The sequence below is a fragment of the Nyctereutes procyonoides genome, unplaced genomic scaffold (genome assembly GCF_905146905.1).
Source record: "Nyctereutes procyonoides isolate TBG_1078 unplaced genomic scaffold, NYPRO_anot_genome, whole genome shotgun sequence".
In the NCBI taxonomy this organism is placed as follows: domain Eukaryota; kingdom Metazoa; phylum Chordata; class Mammalia; order Carnivora; family Canidae; genus Nyctereutes; species Nyctereutes procyonoides.
In genome coordinates, this window is record NW_026575159.1 from 16,457,962 (window position 1) to 16,473,090 (window position 15,129).

Consider the following 15,129-nt stretch of genomic DNA (forward strand, 5'->3'; position numbering starts at 1 on the left):
CTGCCTGGCATCTTTCACTCCTCCCCATTCTCCAAAGTTGGGGGCAAGCCCACCTCCACCACCTCCTTCCCTGACGCCCACCCTCCCAGCACTCTTCTCCAATGGGCTTCTGCAGGGGAGCCATCCTGAGCACCATGGAAAGGCACATGACCTCATCGGCTACAGGTGACTCCTCCCTTGTAAGTCTTGGCTCCTAGAGCCAAAGGCCTCATCTTATACCTTGTGACCCTCCTTGCCCTGTGTTCCTGGTCCAGTGCCAAGTCCAGAGGATGTGCCATGACATTATATCACTGACTTCTAAAAAATAATCACGGTAAGCACCCCTAGAACCCACCTTTCCAAGTGAGTGGTGTGTTTATCCAAGTCATCCCCTTGGGGAGCTCCCCTCTTATTCCAAAGGTGGTACGTGGCTCAGAATGTCCCAGCCCCCAACACCACCCCCCCACTGCCTCCTTAGCCTTGATATTGGCAAATCAATGTCCTTTGAAGGTGGTTTCCACCTGTCCCGCCTGTGGAACCAGGAATGTGACTTCCCTGAGAAATACAATTGCAGAAGGAACAGGTGTTGAGAGTAAGTGCCAGTCACACAATAATGTGCCCGGTTTACTTTTCACCTGATGACCCCACAGTGAAGACCATTCCAGAAAGGGGCTTCCAAACATGTCTTAAGCAAGGGTCACATCACTGAGCTAAAAGTAAAAGGTCTGCCAGGGGGAGCCTTGAAACAAAGGTCCACTTTGGGCTCAGTCAGTTCTGTGAGTGTGGTTAAAATTCATTCGCAAAGAGGAACTAACAAGTGAGCGAGCCTTTGGGTAAAAGCTCATGATCTTCTAGCCAAAGTGTGTATCATTGTATTTGTGTTTATGTTTGCCGGGGGGTGGGGGTGGGGACGGGGACAAGTGCTGCAGAACCGGTCACCCCCAAAAAGACAGTCCTGCTTGGAAACAGACACAACCCTCATCCCTCTAACTCCTGCTGTCCCTCACGGGCCCCTGAATTTGTTTCGGCCCAGTGACTCCCTCCACTGACCTGAATTTAATTATTTTATTCTTCATAAAGAGAGCACCTCCCCCTGCCCCGATTCCCACCCCACCCCCCAAATTAACTGACCTTTCCTCATTAAGTGTTCTAATGACATGGTTTTGTGTGGGAAGGGACGTGCGCCCTGTTCGCAGGCCCCACTGTCGATCTCTGTTAAAATGATGAAAATTTGACAAGGCGGGGAGGGGTTCGGGGGGTAGGCAGTGGAGGTCAGGGAGGATGTTTTCCCTGGATCCCCAATATTTTGGTTTTTGTCCAGTAAAATATTTTCCTGGGCACTGGAGGGAGAGGAAATGGACAATCTCTGTTAATTCAGGGACAGACTGGGGCCTGCCGGCGCTTCTCCAGAGCTGCCCGGGCACCCTGCCCCAGCCCCCTCCTCTCTCCATCCTGTCCTCCCGGCCGGGGTGGGGTTGGAGCCAGGAGATTTTCAGTGTGCGTATCACGGAAAGAGGAGGCGGTTTAGAAACCCAGACCAGCCACAGGTCCCGATTGAATGTTATGAATCCAGAGTCACTGCTGAAATCTGTTTACGGAGGCCGCTGCCCCACCAGGGTGTTCTCGTGGCCACTTGCGTGGGGACCCGGCAGCTGTAAACTGAAATCACCAGATTGCACAGAATTCCCAGCAAAGCCCCGGGTCCCTGCGGTGGCTGCCAAGGAGCCGTGCAGTGGCTGGACAGAGGCCTTTCTGGGGTTTTCCAAGTGGAGAGGTGGGGATCAAGAGCAGGAAAGACATCTGACCTCCCTGTTGAGGCCCCAGGGAGCCTGGGGCTGTCATTCCCCAGCTCCAGCCTGTGGCACGTCCTTGTGGCTCTGCTCTCCACTTGTTCACTGCAGACACAGGGTTAACAGGACCTACCTCTGGAGCCAGACATTTCCAGGTCTGCAGCTCACTTGCTGTGTGACTTTGGGCAAATTACTTCACCTCTCTGTGCCTGGTTTTCCTTGTTGTATTAGTTTCCTGTGGTTGTAACAAATGACCACAAATCTGGTGGTTTAACACGACAGAAATTTCATCTCTGGCAGTTCTGGAGCTCATGAATCAGGTGTCAGCAGGGCCATGCTCCCTCTGGAGGCTCTAGGAGAAATTTTTCCTTGCTTCTTCCAGCTTCTAGAGGGCATTGGCATTCCTTGTGGCTGTGTCACTCCAAGCTCTGCCTCTGTCTTCACATCACCTCCTCTTCCGTCTATGTATCTCTCTTCTGAGTGTCTTATGAAGACACCTGTCAGTAGATTAGGCTCATCTGGGGATAATCCAGGATAATCTCACCTTGAGATCTTAATTATACCTGCAAAGACTCTTTCCAAATCAGGCCATGTTCACAGATTCTGGACACAAGGACATGGATATGTTGTTTGGAGGGGCACAATTGCATCCACTGTGAATGACTAAAGTCCCTCAACCAGTGCCCAGTGCACAGCAGACATTCACAGTCTGCTCCTGTCATAATCCTCACAGAGCCCCCATTGCCTTCAGGGAGCACCATGTTGCACCCTCCAAGGGGCATCCGCCTCATTTCGGTGCATGGGAATGGCACCTGCTCGCAGCCACTTGGGTGGTGCTGCTTCCTGCACCTCCCCCACCATTGCCCCACTCTCGCCCCTGTCACCTCTGGAGTGGACCACTGCAGGACTGCTGGCTGACCTCACCTCTTGCCCCCTGCCCTTCCTGCACACACCCCATGGCTGTCTACCCTCCCCACAGCTACTTTTTAAAACCATAGATCAGATTCCATCAATCACCGGTCCCCAGGGTCCCCCGTCTCACTCAGAGCAAAAGCCCTTGTGACAACCCACAAGGCCCTGCACCATCACCTGCCCTCTGCCACCTGACTTTCTGGCTTAGCCTGAAACACAACACACATGCACTCGCGTCTGCACTTGCTGCTTGCTCAGCCTAGAACACTCTTTCTCAGCTGTCTGTGGTTCTCTCCCTGGTTTCATTCAGGTTCTGCTTAAAAGCACTCCCTTGAAGGGAAGACCCTATGGGGGTCAGAGCTAAACTAGCACCACCATACATCTCCATTCCCTTACCCTGCTTTTTCTATAAAGCACACAACATGCTTGACATTATACGCTTATTTGCCTGTTGAACTGCCCGCTTTTCCCCTTTACTCTCAACTGCATGAAAAGAGGGAATGTGGTCCCTGGAATCCCCAGCCCCGGCCCATGTTAGCCGAGGGATAAACGTTTCCTGGGTGAGGGGATTATTACAGGCTGGACCCTGCCTTTGCCTGCATGACCTCATATCTCCCAACGAGTGACAGCATTGTGGTTCTATCCTTACTTGTCGGAGGTGCAGAGAGAGTAAATACGTGTCCCCTGGCAGCCTGACCAGTGAGTGGTAGCAGGATCTGAGCTAACTAGTTTCACTCCAGAACCCACTTTCTGAATCACCGTCTGTCATGAGGCCAAAATAAAAGACTAGGTGAAAGACCTTTGGGAGTGGAAATGTGCTATGTAGAAGTACCAGAATGACAGTGGCTGAGCCCTAGAGGAGCAGATTGATCTGCATTGCTTTGGGTCGCCTTCTTGTTTGATTTTTTTTAATTTTGATTTCCATTTTTGCTGCCTCCCTGGATGACACAATGTCAGGTCATAAGAAGGGTGTCTACAAAGCATCACTGTTCTATTATGCCACTGCCAGATTTTGGTGGCCTGGAATGTTCCAGAAATGGGACACACATGAATGTGCCCTTTATTCCGAAACAGGTTAGTCCATTTTTCTGCCTTCAGCAAACACGGAGTATTGATTAGAATCAAATATTTTGGTGTGTGGCCGTGCAAAGAGCGCGTTTCCAACTCCGCTGCTCAAATACCCTGTGGCCTTAATAATAATAATAATAGTAGCTCTCCTCCAGGTGCTAGGCACATTCCAAGCTTTATACTTACTGACTCATTTAATTTCCCAAACCACTCTTGGGAGTAAGTACTCTTAATAACCACAGTTAATCCCAGACACAGAGATGTTAAATGACTTGGCCAAGGTCACACAGCCAATCAAAGGCAGAGCCTGGATGGGAACACAGGTTGTCCCAGCTCTCTTTCATGACTCAGCTTCAGCTGTAAGTTATGGGGAATGCACTCGATCCTAACTATTTCCAGCTTGAAATATCCATGCTTTTGAGGCTGAAAATCTGGTAGCAGTTTTGAGTCACTGGTGTGAATGCAAGCAGGGCAGAACCGAGGAGATCCCAATGAAAGGTCCAAGATGTGGGCTCCTGCCCATCAGGTCCTTGCTCGCATCTTGTGGTCCTGGCATCTGCTACTTTTCTTGCCTTGACGGTTTGCAGAAGTAGGAACCCACAAGTGTGTATCCCCCCCCCTTGGACATCTTTCCCCTCTGTATGGGAAAAGGAAAATGAAACCCTCACGGTCGCCTGGTGTTCACTTCAAAGCAGCCTCACATCTCTTTTCTCATTTTATTCACACATAAACCCTGTGTGGACAGGCAGGGAGAGTCCCATTTTACAGATGAGGAAACAGGTTGAGAAGGCTGATCTCAAGGTCACATTTCTCTCCTCCTGCCTCCTACGAGTGTTTCCTGGGTCCTTCCTCAGGGTTTTTCCTACTTTACTGTAATCATCTTAGCAAACACCTTTGATTGCTCCCAGCTGCCTCCTACACTGTTGCCACCACTAGATTGGTAATAAATACCCATCACAAAGATAGCTATCTCTTATTGAGTGCCTTCGGTGTGTCAGGAACTATGCTAGGGGCTTTCACATTTGTTTGCCTCTACTCCCCACAGTACCCCTTTGAGATATATAGCATTATGATGCCCATTTTACAGATGAGATGCCTGAGGCCACACAGCCCCGAGCTGACACTTGCATACAGTCTCACAGTTAGAAAGTGGTAAACCCAGCATCTATGTGGTTAACACAGGTTGTCTGATGTCCCCCTCCCTGGCTGAAGCCTTGGAGGACTCCTGGTCATCACTGCTGAACAGGACGTCCAGTCTCCTTGGTGTGGCATGTAGGGCCCCTCTGCATCCCTGCCTCTGCCCCTCCAGCCCACACACTAGCTCTACTGACTTCACTGGCAGCCACTCTCCACCACCTGCTGCTCCCTGCTGAGGCCCTGCCCTTCCTCTGGACCTCACCCCTCTCTCCCCTCCCTGGAATTCACACTCCCTCCCACTTGTGATTGGTGATATCCCACCCGTCCTTCAGAGAGCAGGCCAAAGCCACTTCTTCATGCAGCCTCTTCCATCTTCATGCAGCCTCTTCCATGCAGACCCACCGTCTTCCATGCCCTTCTCCCCACCCAGGCATCACTCTGTCCCAGGGCACCCTGTTCCTCTCTCCATTCTAGTACAGCTCACAGAGTGTCACCAGCACCTAACGCAGCCTGGGAATCCGAGGGACACAGGACAGCAGGGAACAGTATGGCTTTATGGAAGGAGTGGAGCATGCATGCCCCACCACAGGGCATTCTGACTCCTCACTGTTTTTAAAGCACCATGCCAGCCCGACAAGACAACTCCATGGCTCTTTGAACCACGAGCCAGCAGCAGGAGACTCCGGAGCCCCTCAGGACTCTTGTGCTTCTGTGCATCGTCAGTGCTTACTTAGATGAGGGCAGGGTGGGGGGGGGGGTGCGGGCACAGGGAGGAAGAACGTACCTTGCTAGACCTGGCAATGTGGTCTGTTCTATAAATGGCAAATTAGTCTTCTCGTTTCTCAGTCTTGGTGAGAAATGTGTAATCCTTGTGTGGTGTTTGATCAGAAAGTACCGGTAACCCAAACAGGAGTATATCAAAACACCTCTGGAGTCCTTTAGAACCCAACAAATGACATGCTTACATTGTAACTACAACCTCCTCCATGACCCGGGCTGGGTGGCTTAGGCAACAGCCATTTATTTTCTCACAATACCGGAGGCTGGAAGTCCAAGGTCAAAGTTCTAGCCAATTCTGTGTCTGGTGAGGACTCCCTTCCTCACTGGCAGACAGCCACTTCCGGCCATGGCCTCACGTGGCCTCTCCCCAGCACCCACACATGGCAAGAGACAGCAGGCTTTCTGGGAGTCTCTTCTGACAAGAACACTAATTCCATGGGATCGGGGCCCCATTGTTATGACCTTGTTTCATCTCCCTTAGAGGTCCCCTCTCCAGATACTGTCACACTGGGGGTACGGGCTTCAGCTTATGAATGTGGGGGAGGAGGGGGCATAGACATTCAGTCCCTAGCATATGGCATTCCAGATCATTCGAGCCACAAGTCTTTCCTGTGTCCTCACCATGGAAATGCGGGACACATGGCAGGCACATAGGCACTTATTCTCCAAATGGCCTTAGTTAGACTGCTCAGGTTCTCGGAGCCTCAGGTTCCGCACTATAAAATGCGGACGACACGCCACCAAGCACACAGGGTTTGTCTGAGGATTACGTGAGATTAGTCCACGTCCACGATGCCTGACACACCCAGGAGCACCTTCGAGGAACATTTACTGAGCACCTACTGTGTTCCGGGCATTCTGCTGGGTGCTGGGAATCCAAGATGAGCAGATCCCTCCTTGTTCTCACGCTTTCTGGAAAAGCCAGATAATAAATGAGTGAACCTGTGATCAGGTAACAGGTCAATAATCCGAGGGGGAGTGGGTGCTTGAGCCGTACTGGAATGAAACAGGCAGCAAAATAAGAGCAGCAGGGGAAAAAAGCCCTCCCTGGGGAGGCAACTTTGTCAAGAAGCTGAGGGCCACAGAGACTCAGGTTGGAATGTTCTGGTCGGTGGGGGGCGGGGGGTGAAGAGGTGGGGAGGCAGCAAGTGCAAAGGCTTGAATGTGGGCCACTTGGCACCTGCACCAACTGTTAATCCTCGTCGTGATTGGCATGCTCGCTCTTGCACGCGGCGGCACCCTCAGGTCCACCTCCCTGTGGGGACACAGGACCCCTGCCCTGCCCTCCAGGCTGTCGAGCCACACTGAACCAGGCCTTCAGAGGAGGGCAGCTCTGCGAAGGCTGGAGTGGTCAGGAGGCCCTGCTGGCGCAGGGACAAGGGAGGAGGAGGAGGTGTGGGGAGGCAGGCCCACATTCCAGAGGAGGGGGAGTTTGGTCAAGGAGCCCAGTATCTGGGGCACCCTTGAAGACCGCCCGTGCCGGGGCCTGGTCTGAGAGGAATGCCCACGGCGCCATTTGGATGACCTCAGCGTGGGCTGACAAGGGCAGCGGCGGCCTCCATTGTCACAGCCGGCTGGGCAGGTTGTCAGTTCGAGGCAACGAGCTCTCCACTCAAGATGTAAGGCCCTGGGCGGAAATCCAGCTTTGTGAGTCACAACCAGATGCACATCTTGTCAGAGAAAACCATGGCCGCAGAGAACTGGTCATGGTTTCCTGGAAGCTTCCTGAGTGTTGGGGGAGGGGCTAGCCGAGGAGAGGTGCCAGCCACAGCTGAGAGAGGAGGATGTGCAGGGGGCTGGGCCCAGGCTGGCAGCCTGGAGCTGGGCCTCGCAGGGCCCCCCCGGGGAGTCAGAGCCTGAGGCCAGTGGACTAGCTGAGGCCCATATGGGGTCTCTGTCTCCCCTCCCACAGCATGCCTGGCATTGCCTGGCCTCCTAGTGGAGGCCCACATGCCCCTTGTGTGGGTGTGGGAAGAGCAGTTATACGGTGGGGCCGGGGGTGGTGGTGCTGAGTCCTCATCCCACCAGCTTGGATTCAAATCCAAGGACTTCCACAAACATAGCTTCTCTGGCCCTCAGTTTTCTTGTCTACAAAGTAATGGGATAAATTGGGAGCTCTCCAAGGTTCCGCCCAGCTAGAATATTCGGGCACTTCCTTCATTTTCCTTCCTATAGATAAAGGAAGTTGAAGCCCAAGAGCGAGGGGCTTGCCCAGAGCCAACCCCACTGAGTGGGCCTGGAGCTCCTGCTCTGGCCAGATCTGCACCCCTCCCCTCTTTCTCCAGTGTCCTGCCTTCCCTCCCCACTCTTTTCCTCCTGGACTTCTTTCCCTGTTCTTTCTGCCTATGCTTCCAGCCTGCCAGACAGAGGTTCAGCCACCCCAAGAAAGATGTTCCAACCAGGGGAGTGGTAGGTCCCAAATCAGAACCGGGGTGGGAACTCCCAGGGCCATTGACCACCCGTGTGCACTCACTGGTATCAAGCAGGCAGGACCTCGTCTGGCCGCCTCCTGTCAGAATCCTATATGCCCTTCAATCCAGCTAAAGAACACCTCCCCCAGGAAGCCCTTCCGAATCACTCCAACCAGAGTTATCACCTTACCAAGCCTTCCTCATCCATGCCACTCTATAATCCTGCTGGTGGCATTTTCACTTACTTTTGTGCAATTATTTGTGCATCCGTCATAGCTCCTCTATGCAATTCCAGACTCGCTGAAATCAGTAACCAAATTGCCTACCACCAGCCTCCCTTCGACATCTGGTGCAGTGTTTGTATTCTAAGTGTTGGGTAGATAATTGTGGAATAAATGGAGTTTTCTTTCTTCATTGCAGAAGGGTTCTTTCCTCTCAGAATGAATGGCTGGGCGTGTAAGAGCATCTGTTCTAGAGCTACATTGGGTTGAATCTTAGCTCCGCCATCTGCACACTGTGAGACCTTGGGCAACTTACTAACACTTTTTACCTCAGTTTCCTCTCTTGCAAAAGGAGGCTAATTGTAATCACCCCACCAACCAGGGTGGCTGGGAAGATTAAACTAGTCACGCATGGAAAGTGCTTGATACAGTGCCCAGCATAGACCTGAGTCAGTAAATGAAGTTGTTAAGTTTCGGTGATCCTATATGCACATTTTTATTTGATGTCTTAGAATATATGTTACACTGCCTTGCAGAATTTGAGTTTGGCTTTAGGTAGGTGCTAAATCCGTTTTAATCCTTGTATTCATTGAACCTGCATCAAGTATTCGGTGCCCATTGTAGAACCAACCCCACCCCCCTCAGGTCCCCTGAGCAGGTGCGGGGAGGGCGGGATAGGGCCCCCGGAGCAGTGGAACCCGCTCGCTCGCCAGCCTGGGACTAGCAAGCTACGTTAAGCGCTTTTATTCAATTCATGTGACTCGACAAATTTGGAATGTGTTAGGGAGAGTTTTTCCAGCTATGAGTCAGTACATTTATGCTCTCTCACACACACATTAAAAAAATTTTTTTAAAGAAAAAGAGTTTAGCGAGAATCATTTATGAGTGCAAAGTGGAAATCTGTGGAAATTTTATTTTGACCCTGAAGGCAAGTAATACTTAAGAATTTAATAAAGGGCCCAAAACAGGATGCAGTGAAGAAAAAAAAACACAGCTAGCTGCCTTTTCCTGGTACATTCTCAGCCACCGTGCTACACAGAGGAGGGTCTGATTTGCATGGCTTTATTAAGCACCTCCTGTATACTCAGATTTGTGCTAAACGTGGTGAGGGAAAGAAGGGCCGCAGAACCAGCATTTATTAAGCACCTATTATTTGCCAGATAATCGTGACAGGAGGGGAAGGAACCTGTCTTAGGTTCAAGAGGCAGTATGGGAGAAAATGGAAAAACTGTATTCAGACACATGGGTTCAAACCCCAGCACCCTACATTCATAATACCATCCAATCTCCATCGTATCCATTTTATGGATGACAAAACCAAGGCTCGGAGAACATATAATATTTTGCCTATGGATACAAAACTCGTAAATGTTAGGAAGGATATTCTAAACTGGGTCTGTCAGTCTCCCTGTTAGGATTAAACTAATGTCCACAGGAGCTGTTTCCCAACAGGGTGGGAGGTGGACATACCGGTTCTGGGAGACCATGTCCGGGATCGTAACCAGGTACAGCCTTCCTGCAGACCAGTCTCTTCAACCACCTTCTGCCACTTGCTTTTAAGTCCTGCCCATTTGGGGATTATCGAGAACCTGCTTCTCATCCAGGCTGATCCTCTTTGCTGTTGTTGTTTATTTTAAATAAAGAAACCACCACCCGCCCAGAGGGCTTGTGTTTCCAGCTCACTTTCCTCTCTTTTGCAAGGGCTCATTTTCATAGAATCCCAATCTCCAGGGAGCTGTGTTTTTCCCTCTGAAACATGAGCAGTAATCAAAGGTGTATTCATCCCCAAACATCTGCCAGCAGCCACCGGAGCCAGGGTTCCCCGAGGTCTGGCAGGAGGAGGCTCAGGCCAGGTGCCCGGGGACGATTTTTCCCTACACAAATCAGATTGCCCTGTGGTTGTCCTTTGTAAAGATGGCAGGGTCCCAGGCAATGCCTCTCAGATTGCTGGAAGATGTGAGGGGGGGCCTTGGGTGGTAGCAGGGTTCCACTGTCCATTCAACAACTACTTTTGAGAGCCACCATGTGCCAGGTCCTGCAGACACGGGGACTCCAGCTCTTTGGTGAGGTACCATCACTCACAGGTAGAAGGACCCGACTTCTCGAAACACCTGCAAGTCCCTGAAAGTTCTGGCTCTCGCTCTTTCTCTGGCCTGCTTGGCGACAGCCACTCCAGCCAGCCTTCAGTATCTGTATCCAGCACGCCCCCTCCCCCCCCCCCACTTTTCTCCAGGTTTTTCATCTTCCATTCGTCTTTGCCTTTCAGATCTGCCCCCATCTGCTGTATCCCTGCGTGCCTCTCCTGGTGATCTTGCCACCATTGCCACGTGCTTCCATTGGCACAATAATATCACTGAAGTCTCCATCTCCAACCCAGCTGCAAGGGCTCGCCTAAGTCTCCCCAGACACTAGTGAGCAAAACAGACCCTGCCCTGCCCTGGGCTGGGCACAGCTTCCTGAAGCGTCCTGTGCTTAACGATTCTGAAGAGGAAATATTTGGAATCAAATACAGATCAGTTCTAGAATAGAGTTCTGTGTTCTCGTTCAAGATGTCCAGTTGCACCCACACACCTTGGGGAGGTTATGAACTCAGCATCCTCTGTACTCTTGGCGAGGGGTCTTAGTACAAGAGTAGGTTGGGGTTAGGGGAGAGATGGTTCAGTTTGTCAGCAATTCCAGCCATGGAGCCAAAGTTTAAGAGGCAGTGTCGGGGGAAGAGATGGGAAGACTATATCCAGTCCGGCCAGAGTTCAAACCCCAGTGCTGGACGTCCGTTCGACTCTTGTGACTTGGGGTGATGTATTTGATGGCTCGATGGTTCAGGCTTCCATCTGTAATATGGGTGCATGGCCTATGCTCTTCAGATCTGCCATGGGAGAGGGAGGAGACATGTGGAGGACTCAGCTCAGGAAGCAGTGGCTGTGCTGTTGGTCACTCGCTAGTGATGCTCTTTTGAATTAAAGGCTGTTGTTGGTGACCAGGGTGAAACATTTTCTGGAGCAAAGACAGGCAGCCAGGACTGGCCCCAGCCAGAGCCCATCACCCTCTCCCCTGTCTTCCATGGGTTCCTCACCCTCTCCTCAGTATGAGGCTATGGCCGCAGGACATAATGACCTGTTTACCAGACCTGGAGTTTCTTACTCATCTGCTAAATGTTTGCTGAATGAAGAAATGGAATGGAATAAATTATGTTAGTGGGAGTGACTGTGGGGCGGGTGGGTTTCTCCTACAAACTGTTCAAAGCTTCTCCCTGTTTCCCCTTTCAGGGGTCTAGCAAATAGGCTTAAAGCACGGCACAAAGGCAAGAGGGGGGAGCTGTAGGGAAAATCCTACGGGCAGATTTTTCCCTCTTGGGATTTTGCTCCATATGACCCGCACATTCTGGCAAAAGGAGCCCTGAGCCAGGAGGACTGGAAATATGTGCACATTTAGAGCTTGAAGGACATTGAAAGTCCTCTAATTCATTTATAATGCTCACAAGGAGAAGTGCCATTTGCCCCATGCAGGACCAACGTGGGGCCCCAGGGCGTCTGATCCCCTATGCAGCCCAAGGAGGAGGGCCTGTTAGAGCCCCACTTGGCTGGTCTGGCATCCAAGGTCCCATGGAGAGGACTGATGGGTGCCAAGGCACAGAATAGGTGTGTGAGACTCAGGCTTAGGCGTCCTGTCCCTAAGAGCAGTACTCTCCCCCATGCCAGTTAGGGTCAGGTGTCTTATGGGGGATGGCACAGCTCTGGGTCCCAGGATAAATAGGGAAAACAAGCTAGATTCACTGAGACTCCCCCCAGCTCTGAGAAGGATTCACTGTACAACCCATGCTAGTTGCTCTACTTCTTTCTGCTCAAGAAGCACCCCACTGGCTGAAGGATAATAATAATAAGTAGCAGCAGTAGTGATAGTAGCTAACATACCTGCTGACAGGAGTCTAAGCACTTTATGTGTGTTGCCTTCCTCAGTCTTATAGAGTAAGTTGGGGTTAATTAGGGGAAGGGACCAAGGATAGCTGGGTGGCTGCCCAGAGCATGGGGGATTCCAGAAGCTGAGCGGTCAGCAAGCCCAGAACACAGAGGGGCAAGGTGAGGCAGGACGAGATGAACAGGGGCCAGTCCTTGCAGGGCCCTGGAAGCCCTGGGGTAGGGAATATGGTCTCTCTCCTGAGACAAATGAGGCATCCATTAGCTGCAACAGCACCCCCGCCCCCCTAACACCTCTGCACACATTGTACTTTCTCAAACTCAGACTAGTATTTATCTTCCTCCTTTTTTATACTGTGAGTTTCCTAAAGTAAGGACTGGGTCTTATTTATTTATATCTTTCTGGTGCTTAGCACAGAGTCAGGTATATACAGGTACTCGGTAAATGACTGCTAATCAAATGGTCACTATCTTCAGTATTTAGTATTACCATCCAATATTTAATGACTATAGATATTAGTACCTATAATACAACTTACATTATGAAGGCACTTCTGCTATAAAATGACCTGGGTGTGGGACACCTGGGTGGCTCAGTGGTTGAGCGTCTGCCTTTGGCTCAGGGCATGATCCTGGGGTCCTGGGATCCAGTCCCGCATCAGGCTCCCTGCAGGGAGCCTGCTTCTCCCTCTCTCTGTGTCTCATGAATAAATAAATAAAATAACAATAAATATATAAAATGACCTATGCATTCCTGTAAAACCTTGCATTCTCAAAAATTAAAAAATCACCACACGTTGGGGAACCACCAGGGGACCACAGAGCACTCCCAACCCACACAACGCTATAATAAAGCACCACCCTGGTGGTGATACAAGCCCAGTTGAAAGGGCATGCTAAATTTTGAGTTAAAAAAAAAAAAACCACACCAGTAACCTAGGGCCCAGGCCACTATGGGGCTGTATTGTAGGGGGACTTGATGAGCAGGGCTGGGTGCGGTTGAGGCTAGAAAGGCCAAAGGGGACACATGCCGTTCTCAGAAGTCCCAGGTGGAGGGACAGCTGCAGCCTTTGCCATGGTGTAGCAGAGATGGATGGTCTAGCCCAGGGCCTTTGCACAAAGCTCCGTGAGAGCCGAGCAACAGGCGTTTCTACGGCACAGCACGTGGCCACAGTGAGCCAGGAGGAGGAGTGTGGCACATGTGAGCGCCTGGACAGCCTTGCTGCACTTGGCTGTGTCTGGGTGCTTTGCATCTAGTTGCCATCACGTGGAGCAAAACGTTCATGTGCTGGGGACATTTCCCTACGAGCCGCTGCGACCTCCAGATTTTATTGACATCATTCACCTGTATATCTTATGTGAGCTAATCTGCCTCATGGAAGCCGTGCAGAAAGAGAAGCGATACAGAGAGTAATATGTGAGTAACTGATGCACCCAGCATGCCAGCTGGCCAGTTGCCATGGAGAAAGGTAACTGTCACACACCCTGTGTGGGTGGTGGGCCATTTCCCTCTTGGCCCATGAGTCTATTCAGTTGAATGCATTCTGTGAGCAGAGTGTCGAGCAAAGCCATATGGAGCTGGGCAAAACAAAGTGACAGCATCATAAACCTGTGACGTGATCTCTCTCTCCATCGGGAGCAGTTGAGTGGTCAGGGGACCTCAACCCCAACCTGCCCAGAAGCTGGATGACCTCAGGAAAATCACTTAACCTCTCTGTGCTTCATTTTCCTCAACCGCAAAATAGCACTGGTGACTCCCCAAGTTGCCGGGAAGATTAGCGATTGGCTAATGGATGAAAAGCTCTTTCTAAACTCTCAAGGGCAATTGTCCTTCTGCTCATCAGTGCCTGGACACCAAGGTTAGATGGTCCCTTGGGTACCTCTCCCGCTGGATGCTTCGTTCTAAGTATGGGGGCCAGAGAGCCAAATTCCCTGGAATCAGCATAAATTAATCACTGAGATTAATGCAGAAGCTTGAATTCTCCTGCAGGAAGGAGGCTCAGAACCTCTAACTGGAAGATTATCGAGGGCCCTCACAAAAGTGCAGAGGGGGGAACCAGCCTGCTGTGTGCAACGCCTCCCTCCCCGAGTGCTCTCCAGGACCCTCCTGCTCTGGGGCCTGAGGTCATCCACATGTAGCCCTGCCCTTTGCCCTTCCCTCATCCCTCCCACCCTGGGGCCTGCCGACCTCTTCACCCCTTCTTTCTGCTCCCCCAAGATGGGGCAGTGGAAAGGCACACTGGCGTGGCCCAGCCCTACCACCTGCTAGCAGTAAGAGCGCAATAGCCACGTCCTGTCTTCTTGAGCCTGTTTTCCTCACCTGGAGGATGGGCTCTGACGACTTCCTCCTTCCTTCCTCCCTCTCATGGTTATGGATGAGTATTGCTGTTTCCTCCAAGGTTACGAAGGGGAATTTTGCAGACCTGAAGTGAGCCCAGGAGTCACCTGAGAAGCTTGCTAGGAAGCAGGTTCTGGCTCCGGAGGCCTGGCTGGGGCCCGAGTTGCTGCTCCCCCAAGGAGCTCCCGGGTGATGCGAGCTTCCCTTTGAAGAACAAGCGAACAGAGCAAGTGGACACGGTGCCCCGTGCGTGGTAGCAAAGTCAGCAGAGACCATTGCCGGGAAGATGCTTGCTCCCCGCCCCGCTCCAGTCAAAAGGTTCTCCTTTGCAAACAGGCAGAGAGGAGGAGAGAACCCTCTGCTCACCTCGGGATTCTTAGGGAAACAAGAGAAAACAAGTTCTGCTGTAGAGGAGGCTGGGTGTGGGGAGCAGGAGCCCGGCCTCCGCGGCTCATCAGCACGCTGCTCCACGCGCACACGTGCGCTGCAGGTGGGCCTCCGCCGGCTGCAGAAACCTCTAGAGCTCAGGCCTCAACTTGCCATGCTGGGAACGCAGCCTCTGAGCCCGGCACACGCCTT

The 15,129-nt window shown here is 51.7% G+C and overlaps 1 protein-coding gene across 1 annotated transcript in view; it reads left to right on the top strand.

Moving 5' to 3' along the window:
• The window catches only part of ZHX2 (zinc fingers and homeoboxes 2), a 161,750-nt gene that overhangs the window by 56,564 nt on the left and 90,057 nt on the right, over positions 1-15,129 (top strand). The window lies entirely within an intron of this gene.